At 40.8% G+C, this 12190-nt stretch overlaps 1 long non-coding RNA gene across 1 annotated transcript in view; it reads right to left on the reverse strand.

Moving 5' to 3' along the window:
• LOC140613799 (uncharacterized) overlaps positions 1-12190 on the reverse strand; it is a 53130-nt gene that overhangs the window by 15883 nt on the left and 25057 nt on the right. Inside the window, exon 3 of the long non-coding RNA XR_012014703.1 lies at positions 8008-8151. This is a non-coding gene — a long non-coding RNA (uncharacterized lncRNA). The remainder of the gene's footprint in view (positions 1-8007; positions 8152-12190) is intronic.

Below are 12190 nucleotides of genomic sequence, written 5' to 3' on the forward strand. Positions count from 1 at the left end.
GGAAGACTCTCAGGCCCAGATGTCTCCAGTTCCTGACTGTGGTGGCACCGCTTTCCTGCCCCAGCTTTCTGGGGGCTCCGCTCCCTCACCTTCCTCCTCTCTGCCATCCTACCTGGTCTGAAATGATCACTTTTTTCCCCTGTAGTCCAGCTGCTCTCTCTTTACACCTCAGTTTGGATTCCTAGGTGTTCAGGATGTTTTGAAAGTTTTCTAGGTAAGTTTTGGAGACCAGATTAGTCAAGGACTCCTACTCTTGGGTAGCCGGGGGGCTCAGCGGTTTAGAGCCAGCTTCAGCCCAGGGCGTGACCCTGGAGACCCGGGATTAAGTCCCCTGTCGGGCTCCCTGCATGGAGCCTGCTTTTCCCTCTGCCTGTGTCTCTGCCTCTCTCTCTCTCTCTGAAGAATGAATAAATAAAATCTTAAAAAAAGGACTCCTATTCTTCTACCATCTTGCCTCTTCAATGGGATTAAAATCTATGACAATATTTAGATACTCCTACCACAACATGAATAACTATACTATAATGAAAAATCCTATCAATAAAGTGTCCCAATTTGTTATAAACTCTTTCTACTAGTAAAAAACCTTCCAGGGAGAAACAAATCCCCCAAAGTAAATTCCCTTAAAAGCTGAAGTTCATAGAAGTTGAGGTCTGAAATCAAATGTGTTTGCTTTAATGTTCAAGTGTTCCAAGCCCGTTTTTATTTTACTTGCTTTATTCAAGTTTAATTAACATACAGTATTATATTAGTTTCAGGTGTATAGTATAGTGGTTCAATAACTCTATACGTTACTCAATACTCATCACAATAAAAATACTCTTAATCCCCTTCACCTATTTCATCTATTCCTCCCCCCCCCCCCCCACACACACATCTCCTCTCTGGTAACCACCAGTTTGTTCTTTGTATTCAAGAGTATGTTGTTGTGGTGCTGCTGCTGCTGGTGGTTGTTTTGCTTGTCCCTTTTTCCCTTTGTTTTGTGAAATCATCTGGCATTTGTTTTTCTCTATTTCCCTTAGCATTATACTCACGAGGTCCATCCATGTTGTTGCAAATGACAAGATTTCCTTCTTTATTTATGGCTGAGTAACAGGCCAATGTGTGTGTGTGTGTGTGTGTGTGTGTGCGTGTGTGTGTTTATAACATTGGCATTAATTTCTTTGACATGGGCAGTGGAAAAGTTTTGTTTTCATTTTTGGAAACATTTTCTGGCAAGGGATACAAAAGCAAAATTAAACTATTGGGACTACATCAAGCCCATTATTTTTTTAGTTAAAGTCCAGATAATTCTAAGTCCTCCCAACTTTTTATGGTGCTTAGTTTCAGTCAAAATCTGAGGATTTAAGGCTTAGACACAGTCTGGATCCTCAAGTGGCTACACCTTAAGCTTAGTTTCTTCAAAGCCTCAATAATGTCTCACGAACTTAGTTTTTAAGAACGTCCAAAGAGCTAATGGGACATGCAAGATAGTTACATCCCTAGTTCCACAAGCTCCTCACATACCCACTGTGATAAAGTGACCAGAACCTGAGGTTTAATCAAACTCCCACAGTCCTCCATAGCTGGTCAGTAGTGGGACTCTGAGGGAGACAGTTTATTTAAGCTTCCCTAGAGGCAAGGTAGCTAATGCCCACGATGGCTTTTAACAGAACTGAAAGAAATAGCCATTTAGAATAAAGTTTAGGTTCATTCAATCACTTCAACATGGCAAAGTAGCAGGGGTGGTGGGATCCCACTGGGCATGCTCTACTCTCAAAAAAGGGGCATTTGCAGCACTGAAAGCTTCTTGAAAATGTTTAAAGTATATACAATGGAATATTACTCAGCCGTCAAAAAATATAATCTTGCCATTTGCAACAGCATGGTTAGAACTAGAGGCTATTATGCTGAACAAAATAAGTCCATCAGAGAAAGACAATTATAAGATCTCACTCATATGTGGGATTTAACAAGCAAAACAGGATCATAGGGAAAGAGAGGAAAAATAAAGCAAGAGGGATAGCAGAGAGGGAGACAAACCATAAAAGACTTAATCACAGGAAAGAAATTGAGGTTCACTGGAGGGGAGGTGGGTGAGGGGATGGAATAACTGAGTGACAGGAATTAAGGCGGGTGTGTGATGTAATGAGCACTGGGTGTTCTATAAAACTGTTGAATCATTGACGTCTACCTCTGGAACCAAAAATACATTATATTTTAATTAATTGAATTTAAATATAAATAAATAGAGAAATACATAAATATTTGAACTAAAAAACATAAAGTAAGGACAGCCTCATCACTAGCTCTTACCTGAGGGGCCATCCTTTTCCTCCCAACATCTTCAGGACAACATTTGCTATTCCCCTTGGGCACTCAAGTGCATGGCTTTTTCTGAATGTTTTCCCCCCACCTGTCTTGTTGGCTGTTTTTGTGACAGTAGGGACTTTTGCACTGCTTCTTGCTGTGGATTTTTTTCCAGAGTTACAAATCTATCTTTTAGTTGCATTCTTAGTTCCGGGGAAGAATTCTGGATGGAAGCTTCTGTGGATGTTTCTGATGCCTCCACCCCAGGAAAAGGGTGCCTCTGCCACAGTCCCTCAGTCCCTCACACTTCCTCAGTTGTGGAAGACTCAGGCCGTGAGGGCCATTGTCTGTAACATGCTTTTAACTATAGTCCCCAGTCTCCTTTGTTTGATTTTGTCTCCTGCTTTGCCTCAACTCCTTTCAAAATGTTTTATTCTGAGTTCCTAATGTTTATCCCTGCCTCTAAGTGAGTCCACTTTGCTTTGTGCCATATGTAGAATACCTACTGCTTTCCTCTCTGCTTCCTAATGCAAGCTTGCTTTTCTAATGCATTCTTCTAGCCTTTTTCTCTGGGTAAGGTGACACATTTCCCTTTGTAAGAGACAAAAAGTCAAGAAATTCTAGGTCTGCCAACCATGTCTGCTGTTTGGATGAATATTGTCCCAATTTGACTTTATTAAAAGGATCTCTTTCCGGTTAGAGAGGAGGCAAGATGGTGGAAGAGTAGGGGTCCTGGTTTCATCTGTCCCTCTAAATCTAGCAAGATAACTATCAAACCATCCTGAACACCTATGAATTTAAACTGAGATGTAAAGAGAGAATGGCTGGAACTCTACAAATAGAAAAATGACCACTTCTTTCAAGGTAGGAGTGTGGAGGAGAGAAACAGAGGGGATAAATCAGAAAATAAATGGTGGGGGGAGGGAGGGAGCATTTGTAAGCTGGTGGAGTGAAAGGGATACAGTCCTGGAACTCAAAATTGGGACCATTAGAAATCTGCTCCTGTGAGTGACTTCCATGCCAGAAAAGTGCTCAGTGGTGAAGTGGGGCAGAATGGCAGGAAGGAGATTGGGGTTTTCAATATTCCTGGAGGAGCAAAACATAAATGGGTGCCTAGGTTGGCAGAGTTTCTAAGCATTAGAGTAGGGAATCGGGTTTAGGTCAGTGAGCCAGGGAGAAAGCTCAGCTCGTCGTGTCCTAAACTGACAAGTGAGGCCTGATGGGTGACCACTCTCTGTGTTGGGTCCCTGCAAAGGACTGGAATACAGTGTCCTCCAGGTGAGACAGAAACTGGAAGAATATGAGACCACCATGCCAGTCTTGCAAGAAATTCTAAGGGGGAATCCTTTAAACAAAGAGGGAGCCCAAAGAACTGGAGCCATTCTGCAGAAATGGACTGTACAGGTAACATAATGGCACGAAATTCATATTTTTCAGTAGGTATTCTGAATGTAACTAGATGCTCCAGTCAAAAGACACAGGGTATCAAATGGGATAAAAAAGTAAGACCCATCCATATTCTGTCTACAAGAGACACATTGTAGACCTAAAGACACCTTGACACTGAACATGAGGGGGTGGAGGACCATTTACCATTCACATGGGCCTCAAAGAAAGCTGGGGTAGCAATATTCATATCACATAAGTTATATTTTAAAACAAAGATTAGTAAGAGATGAAGAGGAACATTATATGATACCTAAAGGGAGGGTCTATCTAACTAGAAGATCTAACAATTATGAATATTTATAACCCTAATGTGGGAGCAGTCAACTATAGCAAAACATTAATAACAAAATTAAAGAAATACATACATAATACTACATTAATAGTAGGAGGCTTCAACACAACATTCTCAGCAAGGGACAGATCGTCTAGGCAGATCACCAAATAAACAATGACTTTGAATGACACACTGGACCAGATGGACTTCAAGGATATATAGACAGCACATTCCATCCTAATGTAACTGAATATCCATTCTTCTCAACTGTACATGGAACTTTCTCCAGAATAGACAAAATTCTGGGTCACGAATCAGGTCTTAACTGATACCAAAAGATTGGAAATATTCCCCGCACATTTTAAAACTGCGATGCTTTGAAACTAGGATTCAGTCACAAGAAGAAATTTGGAAGGAATTCAAAGACTTGGAGGTTAAAGAGCATCCTACTAAATAATGAATGAGTCAGGGAAATTAGAGAAGAATTAAAAAGATTCATGCAAACTAAAAAAAAAAAAAAAAAAAGGAAAGAAAACACACTGTTCAAAACCTTTGGGGTACAGAAAATGCAGTCCTTAGAGGGAAGTACATTTCAATACAAGCCTCTCTCAAACTATTAGAATACTATCAAATACATAAGCTAACCTTACACTTAAAGAAGATGGAGAAAGAACAGAAAATAAACCAGAAAACTGGGTTTCTACTAAAACCAGTAAGAGAAAAGAAATACTAAAGATTTGAGCAGAATTCACTGAAATAGTGACCAGAAGAACAGTAGGAAGCATCAACAAAACTAGGACCTGTTTCTTTGAAAAAATTAATAAGACAGATAAACTCCTAGTCAGACTTATTAAAAAAGAAAAGAAAGAGACTCAAATTAATAAATTCATGAATGATAGAGGAAAGATCCCGACCAACATCAAGGAAATACAAATGATTTTAGGAACATATTATGAACAAATATATACCAACAAATTAGGCAATCTAGAAGAAATGGATGCATTCCTAGAAACTTATAAACAACAAAAACTGAAACAGGCAGAAATAGAAAACCCAAATAGACAATAACAAGTAAGGAAATTGAAGCAGTAATAAAAAAAAACTACCCACAAAGTAAAGTCCAGGGCCAGGTGGCTTCCCAAACACAGAAAAAAAAAATAATGCCTATTGTATGGGAAGCTGTTTCAAAAATAGAAATGAGAGGAAAACTTCTAATCTTGTGCTATGAGACCAGCATAGAACATGATCCCAAACCAAAGACCCCAACAAAAGTGAGAATTACAGACCAATATCTCTGATGAATATGGAAGTCAACATACTCACCAAAATACCAGCCAAGAGAATCCAACAGTATATTAAAAAGATTATTCACCACCATACTAAGTGGGACTTATTCCTGGGCTACAAGTGTGGGTCAACATTAGGAAACCAATCAACGTGATAGATCACATTACTAAAAGAGAGGCAAGAACTATATGATCCTCTCAGTACAGAAAGTGCATTTGACAAAATATGTTATCCTTCTTGATTAAAACTCTCCACAGTGTACGGATAGGGAACATACCGCAGTAACATAAAAGCCATTTGTGAAAAGCCCATAGTGAATATCATTCTTAATGGGGAAAAACTGAGAGCTTTTCCTCTAAAGTAGGAACACGACAGGGATGTCCACTCTCACCACTGTTGTTCAACATAGTCCTAGAAGTCCTGGCCTCAGCAATCAGACAACAAAAAGAAATAAAGGGCATTCAAATTGGCAAAGAAGTCAAACTCGGACTTTTTGCAGATGATGTGATGTATATACGGAGAACTTAAAAGATTCCACCCCAAGATTACTAGAAAATACAGTAATTCAACAATGTAGCAGGATACAAAATCAATGTGGCATTTCTAGACACTGACAATGAAGCAGAAGAAGGAGAAATGAAGGAGTTGAGTCCATTTATTACTGCATCAAAACAATAAGATACCTAGGAATAAACCTAACCAAAGAGGTAGAGGGCTTATACTCTACAAACTGCAAAACACTTTTTTTTAAGTTTTATTTATTTATGATAGTCACAGAGAGAGAAAGAGAGGCAGAGACATAGGCAGAGGGAGAAGCAGGCTCCATGCACCAGGAGCCCAATGTGGGATTCGATCCCGGGTCTCCAGGATCGCGCCCTGGGCCAAAGGCAGGCGCCAAACCGCTGTGCCACCCAGGGATCCCTGCAAAACACTTAAGGAAGAAATTGAGGAAGACACAAAGAAATGGAAAGATATTCATGTTCATGTATTGGAAGAATAAATATTGTGCAAATGTCTATGCTACCCATAGCAATTTACACATTCAATGCAATCTCTATCAAAACACTAATAGTCTTTTTTCATAGAGTTAGAACAATGATGCTAAGATGTGTATGGAGCCAGAAAAGACCCCAAATAGCCAGAGGAATGCTGAAAAAGAAAACCAAAGCTGAGGATATCACAATGCCAGACTTTAGGCTATATCACAAAGCTGCAATCATCAAGACAGCATGGTGCTGGCACAAAAACAGACACATAGATCAAAGGAAAAAGTAGAGAATTCAGAAATGGACCCTCAAATCTATAGTCAACTATTCTCCGAGAGGGCAGAAAACAATACGCAATGTAAAAACAAACAAAACAGTCTCTACAACAAAGGATGTTGTGAACATTGGACAGCTACCTGCAGAAGAAGGCAACGAGAGCATTTTCCTAAACCATACAGAAGGATAAACTCAAAATGGAAGAAAGATCTAAATGTGAGACAGATTCCATCAAAATCCTATAGGGGAACACAGCAGCAACCTTTTTGAACTCAGCTGCAGCAACTTTTTGCAAGAAACATCCCTAAAGGCAAGGGAAACAAAAGCAAAAATGAACTATTGGGACTTCCTCAAGATCAAAAGTTTCTGCACAGCGAAGGAAACAGTCAACAGAACTGAAAGGCAGCCTAGAGAATGGGAGAAGATTTTTGCAAATGACATATCAGAGAAAGGGCTAGTATCTAAGACCTGTAAAGAACTTATCAAACTCAACACCCAGAAAACAAACAATCCAGTCAAGAAATGGGCAGAAGACAAGAACAGACATTTCTCCAAAGAAGGCTTACACATAGTCAACAGGCACATGAAAAAATGCTCCACATCACTTGTAATCAGGGAAATATAAACCAAAACTACAATGAGATACCACGGTATACTGGTGAGAATGGATAAAATTAACATCTCAAAAGCAACACATGTTGGTGAGGATGTGGAGAAAAGGGAACCCACTTCTACCATGTGTGGGAAAGCAAGCTGGTACAGGCACTCTGGAAAACACTGTGGAGGTTCCTCAAGAAGTTAAAAATAGAGCTACCTTATTATCCAAAAATTGCACTACTGAGTAGGTACCCCAAAGATATAAATGCAGTGAAATGCCGGGACACCTGCATCCCTATGTTCACAGCAGCAATGTTCACAATAGCCAAATTGTGGATGGAGACACAATGTCCTTTGACAGACGAATGGATAAATAAGATGTGGTCTATATATGCAATAGAATATTACTCAGCCATCAGAAATAATGACTACCTACCTTGACATCAACATGGATGGAGGAAACGGAGTGTATTATGCTGAGTAAAATAAGTCAGTCAGAGAAAGACAGTTATCACATGGTTTCACCCAAACGTGGAATATAAGAAATAGTGAAAAGGATCAAAATGCAAGGAGAGGAAGCTGAATGGGGAAATATTAGAGAGGAAGACAAACCATGAATGACTCCAGACTCTGGGAAACAAACAGAGGGTTGCTGAACGGGAGATGCGTGGGACGATGGGGTAACTGGGTGATGGGCATTAAGGAAGGCACATGATATAATGAGCACTAGGTATTATACTGCATGTTGGGAAGTTGGATTTAAATAAAATAAATATTAGGTGATTGTTTTCTGGTAAAAAAAAGAATAAATGGGTACATTTTTTCACTCATTTTATTAATAGAACCTACCACTCTTGAGACACCTGAGGGCTCAGTCGGTTAGGCATCTTCCTTCAGCTGCAATCCTGTGATTGGGCCCCATGTTGAGTCTCCTGCTCAGTGGGGCATCTGCTGCTCTCTCCCTCTGATCTTCCACCAGCTTGTGTTATCTCTCTGTCTCAAATAAATAAATAAGTTAAATATTTAAAAAATAAAACACATAAAACCTATCAGTTTCTATTGTGAATCCACAATTTAGCTCTCCCAAAAGGCAGCCATTATCAGAGATTTTATAATGAATACATCTATATCCAAATAGACAATGATGTGAATGGCGTGGGGAGGTGGAGAGACATCACTCTTAATACCCTGTTGACAAGTTACAGACTCATAAGACCTTAGCATCTTCACCTTATACATTAGTCTTCATGCAAGTGACACCATAGGAAACTGCTGGTTTCATTGCCTACAAGAATCTGGCCCTAAGAGTGACAAGGTAGAGCTAAACCCACAAAATGGGAGAGTTCCTAGGTGATGTTGGACACAGATTAGTAAACATGAAGAGTAAAATATAAAAGAGAGGAGGATGCTATGGGAGTAAAAGGACCCTAGGCTCACCTTGTCCCACAAACACAAAGAGACAAGTATCAAATCATCCTAATTAGACCAGAAATCACCTGGAAGACGAACAGAACAAGCACTGCAACTCAAGTAGAAGAGAAGCCATGGAGAAGAGAGTAGGAAGTATAGAGACAGGGTTTAGGGTAGAACCAGATTGAGGGGACAGTGAAGGAGAGGGAACCATGGTGAGAGAGAGAGAGAGAGAGAGAGAGAGAGAGAACCCCACAGGGGAACACAAAGGGAAAGTGTTTTCTGAAAGCCATGGGCGAGGAAACAAGAGGGACAGAATTACATGAGTTCTGGCAGTGAGTGAAACTTCAAGAATGGGGTTTAAAGGGTTCGTAGGTTGGGCTGAGATAGAGCCCAGAGGGCACTAATGCTCTTGGAGATAAGGCAGACAAACAAGCAAGGATAGAGAGCAAGGAATTGTAATCTGACAAATACCTGGGGCACACAGGACGGAGATTATTTGCTCTTTTTGCAAAGCGTCCTCAGGGGCAGCCTTCACGAGGACACCTCTGCAGGAACAAAGGAGCTGGCCAGCACCGCTTCTCTCCCCCGCCCCTCAGCATACACGCAGAGCTACCTGTGGAAAGCAGCACGGCACCAAGACTGCCCGCCTGACTTGCATACATCAAGCCCTAACTCTCTGTGCCCCGGAGGGACTGCCCTTCCCAATCACTCTTGCCTCAGTTCCAGCACAGCAGCCACTCCCCCAGAAGATGAGCACAAACCCTTGCCCATGCCTATCACCCAACCAGAGAGTTCTGCAGGCCGTCAGGTCTGGTGGAGATGGTGTCACGTCTCATTTCACAAGCACACTGGAACACACCCAGCTAAAATTCCCCACTTTCAGACCAGGGACCAAACACTATCCACAGCAGGCAAAGAGAGCTCATACAGATGACTGACCTGAAGGAGAGAGCACCCCAAACACAACAGTACAGTGCATGCGCACACATCAGAATCACTTCCTGAAGTGCCAGGCCCTGGGTACTATGTGACCTATTCTTCATAAGGCCATTACTTTAACACACAGGAGACATAACTACCATTTCTAACACAAGGAAGACAAAGACGTAGATGAAGTGCAGAGAAGGAGGAATTTATCCCAAAGAAAAAAACAGGATGAGGCCATGATCAGAGATGTAAGTGAAACAGATAGAAGTAACAAGCCTCATGGAGAATTTAGAGCAAAAAATCATGAGGATGGATAGTCACTGGGCTGAGAAAGAATAAAAGACCTCAGTGAGACCCTAACCACACAGATGAAAAAGAAATAGTTTAAAAATAATCAATCAGAGATGAAGAGTGCCATAAACAAGATTGGAAACAGGCTTGCTAGAATGGACAGCAGGCTGAAAGAGGCAAGGAACGAATTAGTGACCTAGAAGCCAAGCCAGTGGGAAATAATGGCGCTGAACAAAAGAGAAGGAAGAATTATGGAACATGAGAACAAACTTAGGGAACTCAGTGACTCCGTCAAATGTAATAACACTCATATTATAGGAGACACAAAAGAATAAAAAGAGAGAAAGGGGGCAGCCTGGATGGCTCAGGGGTTTAGCACTGCCTTCAGTCCAGGACATGATCCTAGAGACCTGGGATTGAGTCCCACATTGGGCTCCCTACATGGAGCCTGCTTCTCTCTCTGCCTGTGTCTCTGCCTCTCTGTGTGTGTGTGTGTCTCTCATGAAAAAAAATATAAAAAAATTTTAAAAAGCTTTAAAATAAAAAGAGAGAGAAAAGGGGGCAGGAAATTTATTTGAGGAAATAATAACTGAAAACTTCCCCAAGCTCAGGATGGAAACACACCTCTGGATCCAGTAGGCACAGTGAACTCCCATCAAATCAATGAAAGCAGGCCAATACCAAAACATGTTGTAATTAAATGGACAAAATACAGTGATAAAGAAAAAATCTGGGAAGCAGCAAGACAAAAGAGGTCCCCAAATTACAAGGGGGAACCCATAGGCTAGCTGCACATCTCTCCACAGAAACTTCGGAGGCCAGAAGGGCGTGATATATTCACCATGCTGAATGGGGAAAATCCACAGCCAAGAATACTCTATCCAGCAAGGCTGTCATTCAACATAGAAGGGATTGAGCTCCCAGGGCATGATGCTAGAGACCCGGGATTGAGTCCCACATCGGGCTCCCTGCATGGAGCCTGCTTCTCCCTCTGCCTGTGTCTCTGCCTCTCTCTCTCTCTCTCTCTCTGTGTCTCTCATGAATAAATAAATAAAATCTTTAAAAAAGGAAGGAGAGACAAAGAGTTTCCCAGACAAAAACTAAAGGAGTTTGTGACCACTAAACCTGCCCAGCACGAAATATTAAATGGGACTCTTTGAGTGGAAAGGAAAGCTCAAAAGTGACAAAGACAAGAAAGGAACAGAGAAAATCTCCAGAAACAACCACAAAACAAGTAAGAAAATGGCACCAAATACATATCTATCCATAATTACTCTGAACGTACATGGACTAACACTCTAATCAAAAGATATGGGCTGAGAGAATGGGATAAAGGAACAAGAACCATCTATATGCTGCCTACAAGAGACTCACTTTAGACCTAGAGACACCTGAAGGTTGAAAGTGAGGGGACGGCGAAATACTTAGCATGCCAATGGACGTCAAAAGGAAGCCAGAGTAGCAATTTTTTATCAGACAAACTAGACATTAACACAAAGACTGTAATGAGAGAGGGGAAGGGCACTATATCATAATAAAGGGGACAATCCGACAGGAAACTAACAATTGTAAATATTTATGCACCCAATATGGGAGCACACAAATATATAAAATAATTAATAACAAGCATAAAGGAACTCATAGATAATAGTGCAATGATAGTAGGGGACTTAACACTCCACTAACATCAATGGGCAGATCATCTAAGCAGACAATCAACAAGGAAATGATGGCTTTGATGACGCCGTGGACCAGATGGACTCAACAACATATTCAGATCATTCCAAGCTAAAGTAGCAGGATGCACCTTCTTTTCAAATGCACATGGGACATTCTCCAGAATAAATCACATATTAGGTCACAAATCAGGCTTTAGCAACTACAAAGATAGTGAAGTCCTACCATACATATTTCCTTTTTTTTAATTGTTTTTTTTTTTTTACCATACATATTTTCTGACAAAAAATGCTATGCAACTAGAACTTAACTACAAGAAAATAATCAAGAAAGACCACAGATACATGGGGTTAAGCAACATGCTATTAAACAATGAATGGGGGTTGCCTGGGTGGCTCAGGGGTTAAGCTCATCTGACTGGCTCAGATAGTGATCCTGGGTTTCGGGATCAAGTCTCACATTGGGCTTCTTGCATGGAGCCTGATTCTCCCTCTGCCTGTGTCTCTGCCTCTCTCTTTCTGTGTCTCTCATGAATAAATAAAATCTTTAAAAAACAAAACAAAACAAGAGCAATGAATGGGTAAACCAGGAAATTAAAGAAGAAATTTTAAAAATACATGGAAACAGAGGCACCTGGGTGACTCAGTCCATTGTGTGTCTGACTCTTGATTTTGGCTCAGGTGATGATCTTGGGTTTGTGAGATTGAGTCTCGCATTGGGCTCT

Source organism: Canis lupus, chromosome 1, assembly GCF_048164855.1.
Source record: "Canis lupus baileyi chromosome 1, mCanLup2.hap1, whole genome shotgun sequence".
NCBI lineage: Eukaryota > Metazoa > Chordata > Mammalia > Carnivora > Canidae > Canis > Canis lupus.